Below are 20541 nucleotides of genomic sequence, written 5' to 3'. Positions count from 1 at the left end.
GTCTGGTCTAGTACAAACCATCCCATACATCAGGCTACCGAATGCACTTGCCTATGAAACACGAGACATGTGCTCTTCCTCTTCTTGTGTCTTGGGACACTGTTTAGCAGATAACTTTACACCTACAGAAATAGGAATCTTCACTGGTTTACTATCCTGCATATTAAACCTCTACAATATTGTCTCGACATACTTCTTTTGGTTTAACCAGAGCTTCCTCTTTGTCCAATCTCTTTTAATTTCCATGCCCAAAATATAGTTTGCATCACCAAGATCTTTCATGTCGAATTTGGAGGACAAATGGGTCTTCAAATCCTAGATAGTTTCTTTGTCATTTCCAACCAGCAACATATCATCCACATACAAGACCAGATAAATAACACGGTCACCAATTAATTTAAAATACACACAGTGATCTGCTTTGCTTCTGGTGAAGCCAAGTCCCTGTATAAATGGATCAAATTTCTGATACCACATCCTTGGTGACTGTTTTAACCCATACAGAGACTTATTTAACTTGCATACCAGTTCTTTCTTACCCTTCACCACAAAGCCTTCAGGTTGCTTCATGTAGATCTCCTCTTCCAGATCCCCATGAAGAAATGTCGTCTTCACATCCATCTGTTCTACCTCAAAATCAAAAGCAGCAACAACAGATAAAAGTAATCTAATAGAAGTTACCTTGGCAACAGGAGAAAAAATATCACCAAAATCAATTCCCGACACCTAGGAATAACCTTTTGCTACCAACCAAGCTTTGTATTTCTCCACCTTTCCTTATGCATTTGTCTTCTTCTTGAACACCCATTTGCTGCCAATGGGTTTCCTTCCAGCCGACAACTCCACCAGATCCCAAGCCTCATTTCTGTACAAAGATGCCATTTCATCAACCATGGCCTCTTTCCAGAGTTTTCTATCCCCTAAATCTATTGCTTCCTTCACAGTTCTGGGATCATCATCAGTAATAAATAAAGCAGAATTTGAACAGAAAGTAGAAGGAATATACCTTTCCGGTTGTCTTCTTTCTCGAACTGATCTTCTCACACCCGGAGTTTGTGGCTCTTCATCTTTTGATTCCTCCTCTGTTGTAGAGTCTGATTCTTCCTCCTTTAGCTAAAACTCTATCTTCTCAGGTTCCTTTGATTGGACTTCATGTTTAATAACATCTTTTACCTCTCTGAACACCACATCTTGGTTGTACACAACCTTCCTTGTTACTGGGCTCCAAAGCTTATAACCCTTTAAACCATCCTTATACCCAATAAAGATGCACTTTTCAGATTTACTATCCAACTTGGTTCATTTCTCGTTTGGAACATGTACATATGCATCACATCCAAATACCCTCATATGTGAAAGAGAGGGTTTCTTACCATTCCATACCTCTTGTGGAGTCTTATCCTCCAACGCTGATGAAGGTGATCTGTTGACCAGGTAACATGCTGTCTCCACTACCTCCACCCAGAATTCCTGTCCTAACCCGGCACCACTGAGCATGCTTCTTACCCTTTCCATCAATGTCTTGTTCATTCTTTTTGCAACTCCATTTTGCTCAGGTTTGTATGGAGTAGTCTTCTACCATGCTATACCACACTTCTTACAAAATTATTCAAATTCCCTACTGCAAAACTCTCCACCATTATCTATCCTCAGCACATTTATCTTCTTTAATGTCTGGTTTTCCACCAGAGCCTTAAATTCTTTAAACTTGTTAAAGACTTCAGATTTCTTCTTAAGGAAATATATCCATGTATTCCTTCTACCATACCTTTACCATGAAGTATTCGAAGGCCCTTCTCTCTAATATGTCCAAGCCTTTGATGCCACGGCATGGTCTTCTCTCCAAAGACCACTAGATTTTCTGCTCCACTTTCAGGAATAAAAGAATTGTTGCACCTATCAACAATAGTGCTACCTTGCAGCGTGTACAGAGTTCCAATTCAAACTCCCCGCATCAATACCAGTGCCCCCCAAACCATCTTGTAGGTATCCTTCTCAAACATTGTTCTTACATCTGCATCATCCAGCTTTCTTACAGAAATCAAATTTCTGGCTAATGCGGGAATATGCAGAACACCTGGAAATGTTCTAACCCTTCCACCTTGCAACTTCAACTTTACTTTTCCACGACCAATGATTCTAGCCTTCCTTTCATCCCCCAAGAAGACATCACCACTATCATATTTCTCATACTTGCAGAACCACTCTCTATGGGGAGTGAAGTGAAATGATGCACCTGAGTCAATCAACCATGCCTCGTGATCTACATGTGTACTTGAAGAAGACAAGTACACACCCCCACCTTCATCTGAGGTGGTTTTTGCCTCTGTAGAAGGAGCATCATCAGATCCCTTTCCTTTATCAGGAGCTTTATATTTACAGTCCCTTTTGTAGTGCCCTTCCTTTCCACATTTCCAACACACCACCTTTATAGGTTTTCCTGGAGATTTAGATCTCCCTCTAGATTTAGACCTCCCACTTGATGACTAATTTTTTTCTGTTCTGGGACCATCCTCATACAAACAAGGCATCACCATTCTGGATCTCCATATTTTTCCGTCTTGTTTCCTCCGTCAGCAAGGATGAGACTATTTCATCAAACTGCAAGGCAGTTGCATTGCTACCTATTGCAATAACCAGACTATCCCACAAATCTGGTAGATAAAACAACAAACTGATGCACTTTCTTCATCCGAAATTTTGATATCAACAAATGATAAGTAACTTACCACAGTATTAAATACGTTCAGATGCTCTGTCACCGAGTCTCCATATTTCATCCTCAGGTTATACAGCTTTTTCTATAGGAATAGTTTATTCACTAGAGACTTAGATTGGTATAAAGTCCCTAACCTGTCCCATAAATCCTTCGTCGTAGCTTCCTCTGATACATTCAGCAATACTGAATCTAAGACACACAATCGTATTGTGCTCTTTGCCTTCCGATCCAATTTCTTCCATTCTTCATTGGACACTCCCGTTGGTTTAGTACCTAGATCTATCGCGATCCACTGATCTTTATCCACCAATAGGCCCTCCATCTTGAGTTTCCTTAACTCAAAACTCTGACCATTAAATTTCTCGATCTCTATCTTTCCACTGATCACCATCTTCTTTCACCACCAGAATCAATCCCGCAGATCTCCCACTGAACAGGGTCTACCACAATCCTGAGCGAAACCTCTCAACAGCGATGGCATCCCCTTGAAGCCAAAACAACTCTGATACCAAATGTAGGTTTTAATCCCATACAGAAATTCCCTGCATATGAATTCTAAAACACAGAAAATAAACAACGCGAGAGCATAACACATAAAACACATATACGTAGAGATTTTCCCCTAGATCCCAAAACCAGGACTACCACCTTTATTTTTCATTAAGTTCCTTTCAATGTTACAATACATATTTATACATGCTGAAGCATCCAATACCATGGACTAAAAACCATCGCGCCCAAAACCATGGACCGAAAACCATCGTGTCCAAAACCATGTGCCAAAAACATGCACAAAAGCATATGTAGGTCTGCCCAACCTAATATAGGGTCCAAAACCAAAATTTTCGGAGGCGCTGCCCCAGACCCCATAGAGTGGGGTTACCTACACCCCTCAAACCCCCTATGACTCCCCCTGCTATGCAATCGGCAAAAGGAAGGGGGGGCTCCGCCCCCTTCTAACCCCCCAGTTAACTACGTGGGCTAGTCGTGGAAAGAATATAACACAACCCAACACCCTGGGGGATAGTGACTGCGCACTGCGCAGTTCCAAGAAGCAAGGTTACATCACTAAGGGCTAAGACTGTGTAATTTATTTGGGGTCCTGTGAAAGTGAGTTTCTTAATCGGAAGGATTTTTAGAGGAATGCCTAAGTGCGAGAGGAAAGTGAGCTTGTGAGGAACTTGAACTTGTGATCACACACTTAACATACTTTGACAACACGACAACATAGACCACTCGAACAACAAGAAAAAGCATTACCCTCTATGAGGTCGTCCTAGAACAAAAAGCAATAAGTGTGACACTTAGAATGGACTTAGGATGACCGTGATGACACTTGTGCGACAATGCTTAAAACTTTGTGTATGAGTGCAACAAATGTTTACATAGTTGTGAAAACTCGAATACATAAAGACCAACCTTTGAAATCACCATAAAAGGACCACAAGCATGGTAAAACAATCAAACATGCCAAAGACAACAGTGTATCAAACAAGAAAAAGGGGTGAAAAGACTCTTAGAGAGCTCATGAAATGAGCTCAAGTGTTTGCAACCGTAAAGGGAAAGACCAAGGAAGGCTGTAAAATTTAAGTGCAAGCCAAAATTTTGGAGGGTGTTGCAGCTGCTACAAAAATTCCATACATTCATATGTGTGATGCAATATTCATGAGGAGAGCTAACCAATATTGTATCATCAAAGATGGAAAATCATTCATCATCAACACGCACAAAGGCAAGTCGAAAATTTCACTCATAAGTGCCAACCAAGCCAAGGAATCAATCAATTCGAGCAAGAAGTATGTTTTATTGTTTTAAGAGAAAGTCAGCCTGAAGAGGAGTTAATAAGAGGCAAGACATCCCTGGAGGGGTGTACTAAGAAACAAAAACAACAATTGGAGGAGTTGTTACATAAATACAAGGATGTGTTCTGAGAGACACATGCGAGTGTGTATGTTATGGGAGATGTCTTGTTGCAAGGAGGAAGGCCCGTTTGCTACCATTTTGAAGTATTTCATGGGGCATTTCTTAAATACCCTACCTCCGATAAGGATCTCTACACCATGGTGAAATCTGTGAAGAAGTGGAAGCACTATCTAATGGGAAAGGAGTCAATAATCCACACAGATCACCATCCATTACAGTACTTGTCAGATGAGAGTAAGCTATAGTGAACCAGGCATTACAAGTGGATGGGGATTTTACAGCAGTTTCATTTGGTGATCAATTATAAGAAGGGAAGCACAAACAAGTTGGTCGATATGCTTTCAAGGCCACCCACATCAAATATTACAACTTTGGGGACTCTTGTGCACATGTATGCATTCACCCATGATGCATACAGAGAGGCATATTCAGAAGATGAGGACTTCAAGGAGGTGTATCAATAGTTGCAGAGTCAGAGTCATGTGCATGATGGCGAAAACACCGTTGAATACCATCTCCAGGATGGGTTACTCTACAGGTTTGATAAGCTTTGTTCTCCTAAATGCGAGTGTTTTAAGTTGATTAGAGAGTATCACACCTCCAAGGTTGCAGGGCACTTTGGTGTAGGAAAGATTGTGGCTAACTTGTACAGGTATGTGTATTGGCCCAAGATGTAAGAGCGGGTAGCTAGGTTCATAAGAGGATGCATGCTTTTTTGTACCAGCAAGCCTAACAATAGGAAATAGGGTCTGTGCCATCACTTACCTGTACCTACTTGTCCTTGGGAAAGCATTTCCATGTGTTGGGTGTGTGTTATATTATTTCCATGACTAGCCCCACATGTGAAGCTAGGGGTTAGAGGGTGGGGGGAAATACCCCCTTCATTGCATCGAGCACAGTGGGGGGGTCACAGGGGGGTGTCAGCCCCCTTGTAGGGAGGTTTGAGGGGGGTGGTAACCCCCCTCTACGGGGTTTGGGGCAGCGCCTTAGGAAATTCTTTTTTGGACCCTATATTAGGTGGGCAGACCTACCTATGGTATATTTCATGGGTTTTGCATATGTTTTTAGGCATGATGGTTTCCTGATCTGGTCACGGGAACTACAATTATGTTCTAATCCAGGGTTAATGGATTGGGGTTTATGGATGCTTTAGGATGTATAAATATTTATTGTAACATTGAAAAGAATATAATGAAAAATCAATCTAGTAGTCTTAGTCTTGGAATCCAAGGGAAAATATATGTATATATCTATTTTATGTTTTATGCTCTCGCCATTATTTATTTTATGTTTTTAGAATTCCTATGCAGTTAATTTTTATACAGCGTTAAAAACTACACCTTGGAATTTGTGGGAGGTTTACCGACAACCAGGAAGGGACATGACTACTTCTTCGTGGTAGTTGACATGTTTGGCTAGATGTATGTTTTGATGCCCTATAAAAAGACCATCAATAGAAAAGAGTCAACAAACTTGTTCTTTGGACAAGTCTTAGTGCACTTTTGGATACCAAGGAGCATCATTTCAAATAGGGACACAAGATTTCTAATTGCATTTTGGACTACATTGTGGGAGAATATCGACACAAAGTTGAAGAGATCTACAACATTCCATCCATAGACAGATGGACAGATAGAAGTAGTCAACAAGACTTTGGTACAGCATTTGAGGGGATACAACCATAAGCATCCGAAGACTTGGGATGAAAATCTAGTATATATACAACATTCTTATAATAGAGCAGTCCACACTTCTACAGGAAAGTCCCCATTTGAGACTCGTAATTATGGATATTTTCCACATTCACCTTTGGATATAGCATATGGGAAACAAGGAGTGAGGGAAGATCTTACAAGAGATGATTTGAGATCTGAAAAAAAATTATAGAGAAGATAAGGCATATCCATCTACAGGTACGGGAAACACTGTAGAAGTTGCAGGAGAAGTATAAGGCCAAGCATGATCAACGCAGAACAAAGAAATTATTCAAGGTAGGAGACATAGTATGGCTACAGTTGAATAAGGAGAGGTTGTAGAGGTCTGGTAAGAAAATAAAGGCTCTAAGGTGTGGTCCCTTTGAGATATTGGAAAAGGTGGGTGATAATTTCTATTGATTTTGTCTACCACCATATATTTTCATTTATTTAGTAGTGAATGTAGAGAATTTTAAACTCTATGAGTCTTCCATGCTAGATCAAGAAGAGGAACATGCCCTACCTTCTGTGGAGGATTTGGCACCAGATGCTCGGGCAGACTTGATAGAAGATATCATTTTGGATAAGAGGTCCATAACGACAAGGCAGGGGCAACATGACCTTTGGTAGATTGGGTTGAAGGGACAACTTTTAGGCAAAGCTAAATGGTACACCAGAGACAAGGTGGAGGAAAACTTTCCTCACCTCGTTCAGTAAAATATTTTGGGGACCAAAAGCCTCCCAAAATTGGGAGGTGTGATCCGAATTGGATCATTATATTGTTTTTCACCCATCTCAATGCATTTGGAGTGGAAAAAATGGAGGAATCAACTCACAGGACCATTTTTACCGACGAGACCCAGTTTGGCGAAACGAGGTATGAAACCTTCTGGGAGCATTTTGATGCATAAAATGCCTTTTTTTGTGGGGGCGGGGGGGGGTGAGAGGGGGGGATTTTCCACTTTAGTTCCGCACCTTTTCATGTTATTATACATACGAATACCTTTTGAATGGTGCAAGAAGTTCATTAATCGGAGTCCGTATGCAAAATTTATGCCACTCAAAATTTGACCTTCTTGGTTTCACACGTATAGTTCGGGAGGATGTCGTGTTAGCCCTAGTATTTATGGAAAAGGGGCTAGCCACATGCTTTTTTATGTAAAATCTCTAGAAGATTCTATTTCGTAACTCTAGTTAAGAGTCGATGTAGTCAAACTTAACCACTAGTAGGCTATTGGGTTGTGTTATAACTGGGCCACTTAGAGGAAGACGCATTCCAATCTTTCGAGAGCATTTTGTGCCATAACTTAGCAAAGATAGCCAAGAGAGATAGGAGGTAGAGAAAACACAGAGGATATGTGCACTGTAGCAGCCCATGGGCCACATGCATTACTTCTTTGTACCTGCAACCATATTTCCAGACAGAGAAAGAGAGTGAAGCGGCCTCACCTTCCAATTGGATTTTCTCCCAAAAGGGTTTTGAAGAGAGCATATCTTGTGTCTTATGTGTGTGTGAGATTATTTTTTTGTTCTCTAATTTTCTGCATAATTTATATTCGCATGCATGCACTAGTTACAGTTAAATCTATAGATCTTAAAGTTTAATAAACTGTAATAATGTAAAATTTTAGTATTTTAATATATTATTATCATATTTGTTGTGATGAACTGTCTAGTGGAATATCCACGGCATTTTACGGATCAGGTCACAGGACAATTTGGCGTAGAGAAGACACTGGAAATACTACAAAAGTATTTTTATTGGCCAAAACTCTGACAATATTTTGGAAAATATATCAGATCCTACACTTCTTATGCCATCGCCAAGCCAACCATTAAGAAACAAGGCTTGTACACTCCTCTACCTACTCCTAGCCAGCCTTGGGAATCAATCTCCATCGACTAAATTTTTGGACTTACTTCTACCAAGCATGGTAATGATTGTGTATTTGTGGTCGTTTATAGATTTTCTAAGATGGCATATAGGTTACCTGCAAGAAGAGTATCGTTGTAGAAGCCAATACTAAACTCTTCTTTGAACGAGTGTGGGTACATTTTGGGATCCCACACACCATTATATCATATTGGAATAGCAAGTTCTTAAGTGCATTATGGTCAAGCCTTCGGTCATTTTTGGACATAAAGCTCACCAAGTCAACTACATTCCATCCCCAGACTGGTGGCCAGACAAAGGTCATCAACAGGATGATTGTGCACATACTACACATGTAAAACTCTACACATCCATGGACATGAGATAAGACTCTTCCTTGAGTGCAACATAGCTACAACATAGCTCTTCATAGCTCAACTTGCCACATCCCCTTCCAAGTGGGCCTAGGATTTCAACCATTCTGTCTTATTGATGTTGTAATGCCTCTCGCAACTACATAAACAAAATCTGCACATTTTCAATCTGAAGCTGATAAGGCCACCAAGTTTATTGAATGCATTCAACACATCCACCAGCAGGTTCATGATATCCTGGATAAAGCCAATACTAAGTACAAACATCGTCATGATCAACATCAGGTGCCACATAAGTTTCAAGTGGGTGACAAAGTTTGGTTGCATTTGCAAAAGGAATGCCTTGTTGATCTTATCAGAAGCTTCGACCACCCTGATATGGTCCTTACAACATCACCAAGGTTTTGAGTGACAATTCTTTCAAGCTAATTATTCCCCCATTCCTTTACCTACACCTAGTATTCAATGTGGACCACCTTTGGCCATACTTTCCACCATTATTGGACACATCATACATTGTTGAGCAGCTGACACCAACAAAGCTCAACCCAAATTGCATTGAACATTCCATAACTAATCAGATCATTGACACACAAATTAATAACACTTTCCAACAAAGGATTCAACTATATCAAGCTTTCAAATCCAACCAGCTCTTGCACCAAGGCAGGTGACTCACCAGGGACCAAGTTCAGCAAAAGTTTCCCCATCTCTTAGAGGCACTCAACATAATGGGAACCATTTATTCCTAAGGGGGGAGGACTTATCAAGGTGAATATTGGTTTCTACTCACCTATTCCACTTGGACCCACAATGTTGTTTCATTTTAGTTTCCTATTTTCCAACACAATTTCCTATTTTAGCAGTTTTCTATTTTTGTCAGTTTTTCGGGTCTTGCATTTCCGAAGACTTTTTGAGGCACTAACAACATTTTTTTGGTAAATGGGAAAACATGGATCCAATGTTTGTAGTTTTATTTTTTTTCCTCTAATATACCTTTCTAACGAGCTATCATTTGTGCCAAACAAATATTATATGCCAAAGTTACAACCCCGTGAAGTTAATGCTCCAACTAATCCATGAGGGGCCATACCTTTTGGCACTTCATCTCTTAGGGCTAGGTTTTTGGATGTTTAGGGCTTATCATAGTTTATTGAAGATAAAAAGGCTCCCAAGCCTCATTGTAAGCCAGTTAATAAGGCATGTATCCATAAAATCTCTTCTCAGAGGTAAGCTACCATTGTACGAGCTAGTTGTTTCCATTCTGCATGTAAACAATTTTTAAACTTTTCTATTTATTAATTAATGTTTTGTTTCACTATATCTATGTGCTTTAGTTTAAATATGTATATAATTTTTTTCCTTCATCAAACTCGATCACCTTTTCCACTATTCCAGCATAGAGTGCTCACAATATCATCGCTCTTTCAGTGGGAAATGCAGTTTAATGTATTAGATATTTCCTTTCTTTAACTATTTTAACATTAGATTTGTAGCGTTGTTGATGTTGGTATTGAGATGCACAATGAAAGATCAAATGTTTACTCAAAATGGTATGTGGAAATATACTTTCTTCGCACGTACAACCATGAGATGTGCTAGGTTGAGATATGATAGATAGGCTCATGAAATTCTGGTGAATTAAATTTATTGACAATTGTCATGTGGAAAAAGTGTTCATCACAAGTACGTCCAACTGCTATAGTTTCCGGAGTTGTACTGTGTATACATCTATAAGGTAATAGATACGTAGTGGGTTAGACCTACTTGAAATTTCCATGTGGCAATTCTTTGTGTCAAATTAATGACAGATAGTTGTTTTTGTTGAATTTCTAATGGCAAGATTTGTTGAACTTTTGTTGTGATCAAATCACTCCACAACTACCATGTGGTATTTTTTCTCCATCTCATGAATGATGAAGTGATACTATTATCATTGTTGCGACAAAAGTGTTTTAACAAACATACCTAGTTGTAATAATCAAAACGCCAACATGCATTTATCAAATTGTAGTCAAAACAATGTCGAAAAGTATGCCATGTGTACTATTGTATGTTTGGTGGTTAAAACATATCTCCTTGTATTCTCTCTGCATATCCACCATCCAAAGTTTGAGTTGCAAATTTCTTGGTTGAACACTTGGAGAGAGATGTGTCCTTCTGAGTAATGACTACTTATATTTGAGGTGTGTGGAACTGTACATGTGGGTGTGACTATAACAGAGTATCTACGATGTCCTATCATGATGAAGGGGTATTCCTTCAACATTTTGGAGGTCATAGAGTTACACTTTGTATATTCGAAATGAGTTGATTAGTGTTATAGAAAATATTTTCCTTGTAAAGATGGAGTGTTAGCTTTTGGATTTTCCCAAAAGTATTTTCGCCCAATGCTATTCTCTTGTAGATGCTTGGTGGACATATGGATGTCTCAATTTAAGTAAATAATCAACCTCAGTTAGAGTGTTAACACGACATGTTACCTATGAGGTTGTCATCTTGATTTCCATGTTGACTAATATATTAGGTTCACATGATATGGGGACTCAATTTAGGAGGGCAACCTACTTAAGAGGAGGGGTGTTGTGCACTTTAGGGAGCCCACATAGCCCTGGGATCTTGGGACCATATGATATACATCTTGGAGGCTACACCTAACCTAAGGATGATTAGGTTGAAGAGTATCATTTGTGGAGGTTACTTGTGGACCTAGATACATATGTTGACGAGAGGCACTGAAGCATGATAATCAAATTGGCACACATGTGTAAGCATTTGGCAAGTGAGGGGACACACAACAAATTCATGAAGAAGGAATTCCTTGTATGAGGACAATTGGAAATAATTGTGAAATAGAAAGATTGGAATAACATCTTATTGGAGTGCACACTAGATTGGAGGAGGGGCATTAAGCTCTAGGAAATTCATGATTAGAGGGTGTTTCATCTTGGATATTGGATAAAACCTAGTATGGAAATTGTACATCCATGTATTATAGAGAGTTCCTTGTGGAGTTTTGCTTCTTGGTCACTTGTACAGACATAGGTCCTTGTTTTATGTTATACAAACTCACACACACACACACACACATACACACTCACATATAAAAGGAGGAGAAAACTATTTTGTATATTTAAATGGAAGAATGGATAATTCTCATCGAAATCAATGAATTCTCTCGATTCAAATGCAAAATTTGTAAGAATGATCCACCCCAGATGGTGAATACTTTTATTTTACTTGAGAGCTTGGAAAATACAAGTGTGCACATCCCAAGAACCAATTGGAAATATAGAAAAGACCATTCCACTCAAATATTTATGGGAATTATTTTTAATGAAGCACTGACAAAAAATATTGTCCTTTAAAGGATGAGAATCAAGTCAAACACCAATAACCCCCTTTTTCTCTTCCCATCCTATGGTTATATGGTCCCTTTATTGCTACTCAAGAAAAAAAATAGGTGGTTTTAAATTGTTATGCATATTCATTCTATTTAGGCTTTTATAGACATAATCACACCATAGAAAACATAAAAATCACCCCATCATGGGGACTCATATACATTCACAAGTTAAGGTTTAACATTGCTCCACACTAAAATATTTATGATTCAATTACATTTTCATACAGGGGGTCATTTAACTTAGCATGTGTGGCTTGAGTCTTCTTACATAACCTTGTCCTTTGAAGAATACATGATTATGTACTATAATTTAAGGGTAAACAATGAGATATTACAAATACCCTACAATAATAAAAGTTGATGTGTATTTATCATATGATGTGGCAACACAAAATCACATAACATGCATGGGTGACCAATCAAAGGTCACCATGTGGCAAAAAAAAAAGAGGTCTAAAAGGTCGTTTCCTATTCAGTAATAATTTGACACCTTGAAAGGCACTATACTTTTTTCCAAAGTTTGTTGGCCTTAAGAGAGATGGTAGATAGGGGTACAAGTCAAAAAGAAAACAATATGTTTCCTGGTTCCATTTCTTGTGTCCTTTGACCTTCTAATTAACAAGGACAAGATAAAAGAAAGGACTATAGATAGAAAAGGGTTCCTTAAGGAGACTAAGTAGGTTTCATGTGACTCTCAGGAAAGAAGAAGTTTTAGAGAGACACCATGTGGAAGAGAAAGAGAGAAATGGAAATTCTAATCATGTGTTCTCACTAGTCCTAATTATGACAGGGAGCTACCACTATTATATAGAGAAGCACATTGCATATTGTTGGTTCCATATTCTAGAATCAAGGATATTTGGTTCATTCAAGCACTAATGGATGAATTAGGAATTTGCTTCTACTACAACAATAAAGGAGACAACCTTTCAATTAGCATAAAAGAGATCCAATATTCTTGTACAGAGGAAAAAGTTACCCATGCCTTTAAATCCATTGCTAAAGCTAAGATACCAAGGCAAAAGAGGGTCACGCTTCTCGTTTTATTCATAAAAAGAGATACATCAAATTTGGATAATGAGTCTTTCTTCCAAATAAGAGGATTTCATTACTGTTTACTTGGTCATAATCCAAAGAAAACAAAAATCTATGTTGTACACTAGTGTTGGCATAACTAATTGTATTAAGAGCATATTATGGCATGTTATCCATTCCCTTTTGTCTTAATTCATTGGAACTAGCTAAGATTGAATTGTAACGTCCTTATTATCAGAGTTAAAGTTTCAAGGAAAAATTTATTGGACTGAAAGCTTAAAGTTTAAAAAAAAAATGGGCACGCTACCATTTGATTTAGCATCACTAGTTTAAATGGTTAAGAAGGAAGGTGATGCAAAATTAATTGGCAACAAATGGTTTATTTTCTAGAAAGGCAGGTGCTACCAAATCAATTTATAGTGTAGCCTCTCATCATCCAATAGGTGGTGCTAATAAATCAATTGTCACGATATGTCATTTTTAATATTTATTGAGTTAAATCCACCAGGTATGGTAATCTTTTTCAAAAGAAGTGGGAATGATAGAAGCACGACTATAAATGGTTGTGAGCATACTAGTTATGTTTCCACCTATCAGTTTAGAGCATAAAATTTTAAGTGAAGGGGTTTGATTGATCATTTATCATATAATGGTTCCCTTATTTTTCTATTTGCGGTAAGTGTATATGTTAGTTTCCAACATCGGCGTAGGAAAGTACTTGATTTCCCTCAACATTTCATGTTACAAATCAGTTGTTCATTATGGGAAAGAGCGGATGATTGTGCATAAATGAGCTTGAAGGCCTTCATATTTTCGAAACCATCCCAAAGATTCGTGAAATGTTTCGTCAAGCAAGCTGGGAGGTGTCGTATCTCATATAGAAAACCTCTGGGTTGAAAGGAGACCAATGCCTAGGACATCTTGATGAGTGTTTCAAGGATCTGCTGATATTTTCTATTACACTCAGTATTTAGCATATTTGAGATGAAATTGATTCAAAACCTTCCTTAAGAGGAGAAATACAAAGTTGGATGCCAAATATAACTCATAGAAGAATTAATATCTGGCTCTAGCGGCCAACATCATATGCACATGAAATTTTATAGGTCATTTGTAGTATATCGGATAGAAGAATAAAAGAAGAAATAAAACCAATGCACATGGATTAAACTTAAGAATCTTGTTCATTGAAGTTCAACGTGAAACATATGAGAAGGATGTTTAAATGAAGTGCTAAGATACATGGAGCACATTTTAAGGATAACAATTCATATCAGTTATAGGCATCTTTAATCAACATTAGACCTAGATGAATCCATAAATCCATGAAAACATATCCAACAGCTACTATTACATGTAATCTAAGAAGAAGAGTGAGAACATATGGAACAAACATAATAAGGAATACATACTGCACATTTATATGATCTAGAATCACGAAAAAACTTTCATTAATCTTCCACGAAGCATACATTTCATTGACAACTTGTAGAGCTTCTCTCTTGGAAAACCAAAATTCTGAACCCTTGGTTCTATATCATGAATCATTTTTATAGGGCCTCAGAGGGAGAACCCATTACAAAATATTCTTTCTTCATTTAGCAATGAATCATTATAACAAAATATCAGCATGCTCAGTGACACAGTTGTACTAACCAGGTTTTAACTAACTAACATCATTTCTTCCTAAAATAAAATAGAAAATAAAAGTGTCACGATTAACACGATTAATAATATCCTTAGTCATGATAAACAAGCTTCCGGACACAGTGTTGTTGGGTTTATGATCTAGAGCACAAGAGGATTGACAAATTCTTCACACCTTTGCCATAGTGCTAGTGCTGGTAGAGGAGCGTGAAAGAATCGTTGATATGCAATCTTGAGATTCATGAACCCTATATAGTCCAACCTAGGGTGGAACAAAGTCTTTACCAACCCTAAAAGCTGAAATTATTTTATGAGATAGTTAACCATTGTTTTACCTTTAAGGGTGGTTGTCCTATCATGAGAGGAATCCACCTTTCTCTTGGCCTCCACTAACATCTAATTGTGTTGTGTCCATGGGATTAGCATTCCCACGAGATCCCAGTAGCTAGGAAACTGTACCCTGACTCTCTCATCAAACTCATCATTGAAAGCAACTGTTATGCTCTTAACCTGCAAGACGATACCAGAATACCAAATATGCAAAGAAATATACCCAGAACATAGAACAATGAGAAATAACAGCAAGTATTTTATTATTCAGAAAGAAATGTTCACTTGCCTCTTCGAGGGGGCAACCTCCAATAGAGCTGAGCTCACTTACAAAATAAGACACGATGCTCCTCAAGGGGAGTCTCTATCCTTTATATAGGATTCATACATGCAATACCATGGGGAAATACCATGGTTCTTATTAATACCATCTATCTAATACCATGGCCCCTTTGCAACTAATTGTGGTCCCTTCATTAAATGCGGGTTAACCACTTACAATTATTAATATGGGCTTTATTGACTCTTTACTTAACCATAACTATGACTCGATCCTATTACATAAATAAGTGGGTTAGGGTTGGACCCTAACATGCCCTCCCCCATAAGAATAGCCTTGTCCTCAAGGCTGAAGCTGTGGAAACTACTGAAGAATAGTGGTTGGTTCCCAGGTTGCATCTTTCGGAGATGTGCCTTTCTACTTGACAAGGACTTCATTGATCGTGCGGCCACACAGGTGTCGTTCTTGTGTGTCAAGAACCTGTTCAGGTTGGAGCCAAATTGACCCTTCTTCATCCACTTCAGGTAGACTGATTTGAATTCTGTAATGGTTCCCAATCACTTTCTTGAGGCATGAGACATGGAAGACTGGATGGATTTTTGCAGTGGGTGGCAAAGCTAGCTTGTAGGTGACTTCTACAATGCGCTGAAGTACTTGATATGGTTCGTAGAATTTTGGAGATAATTTTTGACAACGCTTGTCTTTGAGTGATGTTTGCTTATATGGATGTAGCCTCAAAATACTTGATCCCCTTCTTGAAATTGGCGTTCTGAGTGATGTTGATCTACCTGTTGCTTCATGCGGTTTTGGGCTTAATGAAGATTCTCTCTAAGGTGGGCCAGCATGGTTGTGCGGTTCTGTAGGAGTTGATCCACTGCCTGTACCTTCAAGCATCCCTTGATATAAGAAGTAGGGGAAGGAGGGAGTTGACCATAAACTGCTTCATATGGAGTAATTTTGGTGATGGCGTGATAGTTGGTGTTATACCACTATTCGGCTAGAGGTAACCACTATACCCAGAGATGTTGCTTTTCTGAAGTGAAGCACCGAAGGTAGGTCTCCAGACATTTGTTGACTGCTTCAGTTTGACCATCAGTTTGTGGATGATAGGAAGTATTGAGTTGTAGTTGGGTACCTTGTAGTTGGGTACCTTGTAGTTGGAAGAGTTCCTGCCAAAAGTTACTGGTGAAGATCGGGTCACGATCAGACACAATGGAAGTGGGCATGCCATGCAATTTGAAGATCTGATCCATGAAAGATTGAGTGACCAAAGTCAGTGTAAAAGGGTGGGGTAGGGCGCAAAAATGAGCATACTTAGAAAGTTTGTCCAAAACCACCACGATGACTGACTTGTTTCCTGACTTTGGAAGACCCGTAATGAAATCCATAGAAACCTTCGTCCAGATTGAGGCCGGGATGGGCAATGGCTGTAATGTGCCTAGGGATTTGACTGTTTCTCCTTTGTGGCGCTAACAAACGTCGCATTCAGCTACAAAAGTAAGAATGTCCTTTTTCACGCCTGTCCAAAAAAATGATCTTCATGTGCGAGCATACGTCTTCTAAAAGCCTAAATGTCCTACAGTGGGAGATGAGTGCAACTCCGCCAAAATGCGGCTTTTGAGGGTGGATGTTGGTGATATTACGACTCTGTCCTTGTAGCGAAGAATCTCATCCTGCCATGAGTAGCCCGCTGTGGAATTTGGATCCGTCTACAATTGATTAATGAGTTGGGAGAGCTAGGGATGTGAAAATCATTCCTTGCGAGCCTCTTCAATCCATTCTGGAATGGGAAGGGAAATTGCAAGCAGGGTACTTTCCTCCTCAAATTGGCGGGATAACGCATCTGCTACAATATTTTCATGCCCTTTCTTGTAAATTATCTCATAATCATATCCCAGCATTTTGGAGAGCCATTTATTTTGTTGTGGTGAGGATAGGCGTTGCTCCAAAAAATATTTAAGGCTTTGATGGTCTGTGTGGATTTGGAAACGTCACCCCAATAAGTATGGTCGCCAGGTATCTATTGCATGTAATATGGCCATCATCTCCTTCTCATTGGTAGACTGTCCCAGATTATTCCCGCTTAGTTGTTGGCTTGTGAAGGCCAAGGGTTGACCTTCCTGGATTAAGACCGCCCCGATACCCGTACCAGAAGCATCACATTCAATCACAAAAGATTTGGTGAAGACGGGTAGTGCTAAGACTGGAGTGGAACACATGGTATGTTTGAGAGCTGTAAAGGCATGTTGTGCTTCATCATTCAGAGGAATGAATTTTTCTTGAGTTGAGTGAGGGGCCTAGCAATGCGACCATAATTTAAGACAAATTTGCGATAGTAGCCTGTGAGACCCAAAAATCCTCTCAAACTCCTTAAGGTCTTTGGTTGAGGCCAATCCTGCATTGCCTAGATCTTTTTGGGGTTCGCCCTGACACCTTTACGCCCCACAATGTGGCCCAAATACTCAACTTCTTCCATGCCAAAAGAGCACTTGGACATCTTGACAAATAATTTATGCTTGTGGAGCCGTTGCAAGAGCAGATCTACATGCTGAAGATGTGTGGCTCAGGTGCGACTGTAGATGAGGATGTCATCAAAGAAAACAAGGACAAATTTTCTGAGATATGGTTTGAGCAGGTGGTTCATAAGGCTCTGAAAAGTGGATGGGGCATTACAAAGACCAAATGGCATTACCAAGAACTCATAATGGCCTTCATGAGTTCGCAAAGCAATCTTTGGAATGTCTACTTCTTTCATGTGAATTTGGTGTAGCCCGAGCGAAGGTTGAGCTTAGTAAATAATTGAGCCCCATTTAGTTCATACAGCAAATCATCACCAACCGGGATGGGAAATTTAACTTTGATCGTCAACTTATTGAGGGCCCTGAAATCTAAACACATACGCCATTCCCCATCTTTCTTGAGCACCATGACCATCGGCGATGAATAAGGACTAATGTTGGGACAAATGATGCCTGCTTCCAAGAGTTCCTTGATTATTTTTTCAATTTCATTCTTTTGGGCGAACGGATATCTATATGGGCGCACATTTGGTGGTTGGGCCCGTGGGACCAAAGTAATGCTATGATCATGTTCCCCTCTCGAGGGTGGAAGCTCATGAGGCTTGTCAAAGACTGGTAGATGGTTGTTTAAGATTTGTTGCATCTCAGGATGAATATGAAGAGAATTGAGTTCGAAGGCCTGGATGGCATTAAATTGGGCTATAACTCCATGGTGGCCCTTTTTTAACAATATTTCCATCCAATGTGAGCTGATGATAGAGGGAGCTCCCGCCTGGAGTCCGCGAAGGGTATGTGTATGGTTGTTCTGCTTAAATCTCATATATAACTCCTGGAAATCCATTGTGATTGGGCCAAGTGTGCGAAGCCATTCAGCACCTAGGTCAATGTCGCACCCTCCCATGTGTATGGCAAACATGTGGTTCTTTAACTGATAATCCCCCATTTGAATTTTGACATTTTCACAGCGGCCTTCACATTTCATTGTCCCCCCATCAGCAATTTGGACCTGGAAGTTAGAAACTACTCGGACAAAACAATGCACTGCTTTCGCGACTTTTTGATGGATAAAAATTATGTGTACTGCCACTATCAATCAAGACTACTGTTATAGAATTTTTTGTGCCTTACAGCTATAAGCATGAAATGTCCATAAACCAAGGGATCCTAAGTCCCTAAAAGTGTTGTTCCGACCCCTAAAGGAACAAGGTCAACAAATTATAGCTTCTCCCAGAAGTTCTCCACCAGAAACTACTCAGAATCAGTCAAATCAGGATCATTTCAGTTGCTCCACTAGTTAGTTGCGTTGCATAGCACCCAAGTACACTAGCTAGGTGCGTTGCAACGCACCTAAATGCACTACCAGGGTGCGTTGAGCGGGAAATGACAAATGGCAGTGCCATTCCGCGAGGTGGAAAGACAATGGAAGCTTCCAGAATCTTCTCCAATGACACTTGCCTCACTGAGTTCGACCAAGGATGAGTAAGAGGCTCTCAGTCTCCAAGTGGAAGCAAGAACTGACAGAGAGAAGCCACTAGTCAAATCATAAGCTGACTTATATTCCTTGCATACATCTATATATGGATCCCTCATCCCAGAGATCCAGAGGCTGGAATTTTGTACATTGCAGAGAATTGTTGTTGGTTTTGAGATAGATATCAAAGTATTGGGTGATTTATGCTTTGTTGGGGGTGAAGAGGGGATTCTTTGCTGGGAGGTTGATGCTGGATCAGGAATCATCGGTTGTAACTCCTCCTGGCTCTTCTTGCTATATCAATAAAACTATTTGAGTTTCTCCTACATGCTTGTGTATCATTGATGTTTGTTACATTTGTATGTTTAGCTTAAATCTGATCCTAAGCTATTTATGAATATAAATCCATGTCTTTGTGTAGTTTCCTTCTTCTGTGATCTTACAGGAACTTGGTGAAGTTGGGCAAGTAAGGGAGCAGGTAGCTGGAAGCTGTCAAAGAGGAGAGAGATTGGATCAAAGGACTAGCACAAGACACAGGCTGGTTCATCCTATTCCTCTTCGTTTATAGTTCATAAAGAAGAATACGAAAGTAGTTTTCTCTGTTTGTTTCTAAGGTCACTGTCACACCCTAATGGGATAGGGTCGTTCTGAATAGACACTTTTCCCGTTAACAAATTGGCGACTCCACTGGGGAACATGTCTAATTAGTTTGTTTGTGTTTCTCTTGTTGTTTGTTTCATAAACTTAGAAGTAGCAATCGAACTGCATTTGCCATTAACAAATGCAAAGTAGACATCTGCTACTTCAATCCATTCACTGGATCTATTTATGATTTGAACAGCTGATTCACAAATGATCTGATTTCCCTTTGTGATAGCTCTTAGACCTCCTTTAAATCTACCCTCTGATTGTGCATTACTGATTGCTTTTACTCGGCCAAAAACCATAGATTAAACTGCAAACCGTGACCCAGAACCCGGATAGAATTCTCGTTTCTGCCCCAGCACAGGCTCTGTGAAGAGGTTCTGCATTTCAACGCACTTCTCGAGAGGGCTACCTGCGCTGAAATGTAGGTTCTCTATGTAACAGGTGCGCTGATTAGCCTAGCCCTGTGCAGCTGAGGTTCTTTGCTTCATTTTTTCAGTTTTGTCTCTGATTTTTGCAGCCTGTGATTAGTGTATGTGTCTGTTGAAAAACCCCTTTTCTTTGCCTTAATTCCGCCTCCTTTGTACAAAAAAAACTGTAGATGTTTTTGTGTGTTTGTTACATC

Source organism: Pinus tabuliformis, chromosome X, assembly GCF_031772625.1.
Source record: "Pinus tabuliformis cultivar Carrire ecotype Pingquan chromosome X, CPIR1, whole genome shotgun sequence".
Taxonomy (NCBI): domain Eukaryota; kingdom Viridiplantae; phylum Streptophyta; class Pinopsida; order Pinales; family Pinaceae; genus Pinus; species Pinus tabuliformis.
The sequence above is the reverse complement of the archived record's forward strand: the minus strand, read 5'-3'. Positions refer to the sequence as shown.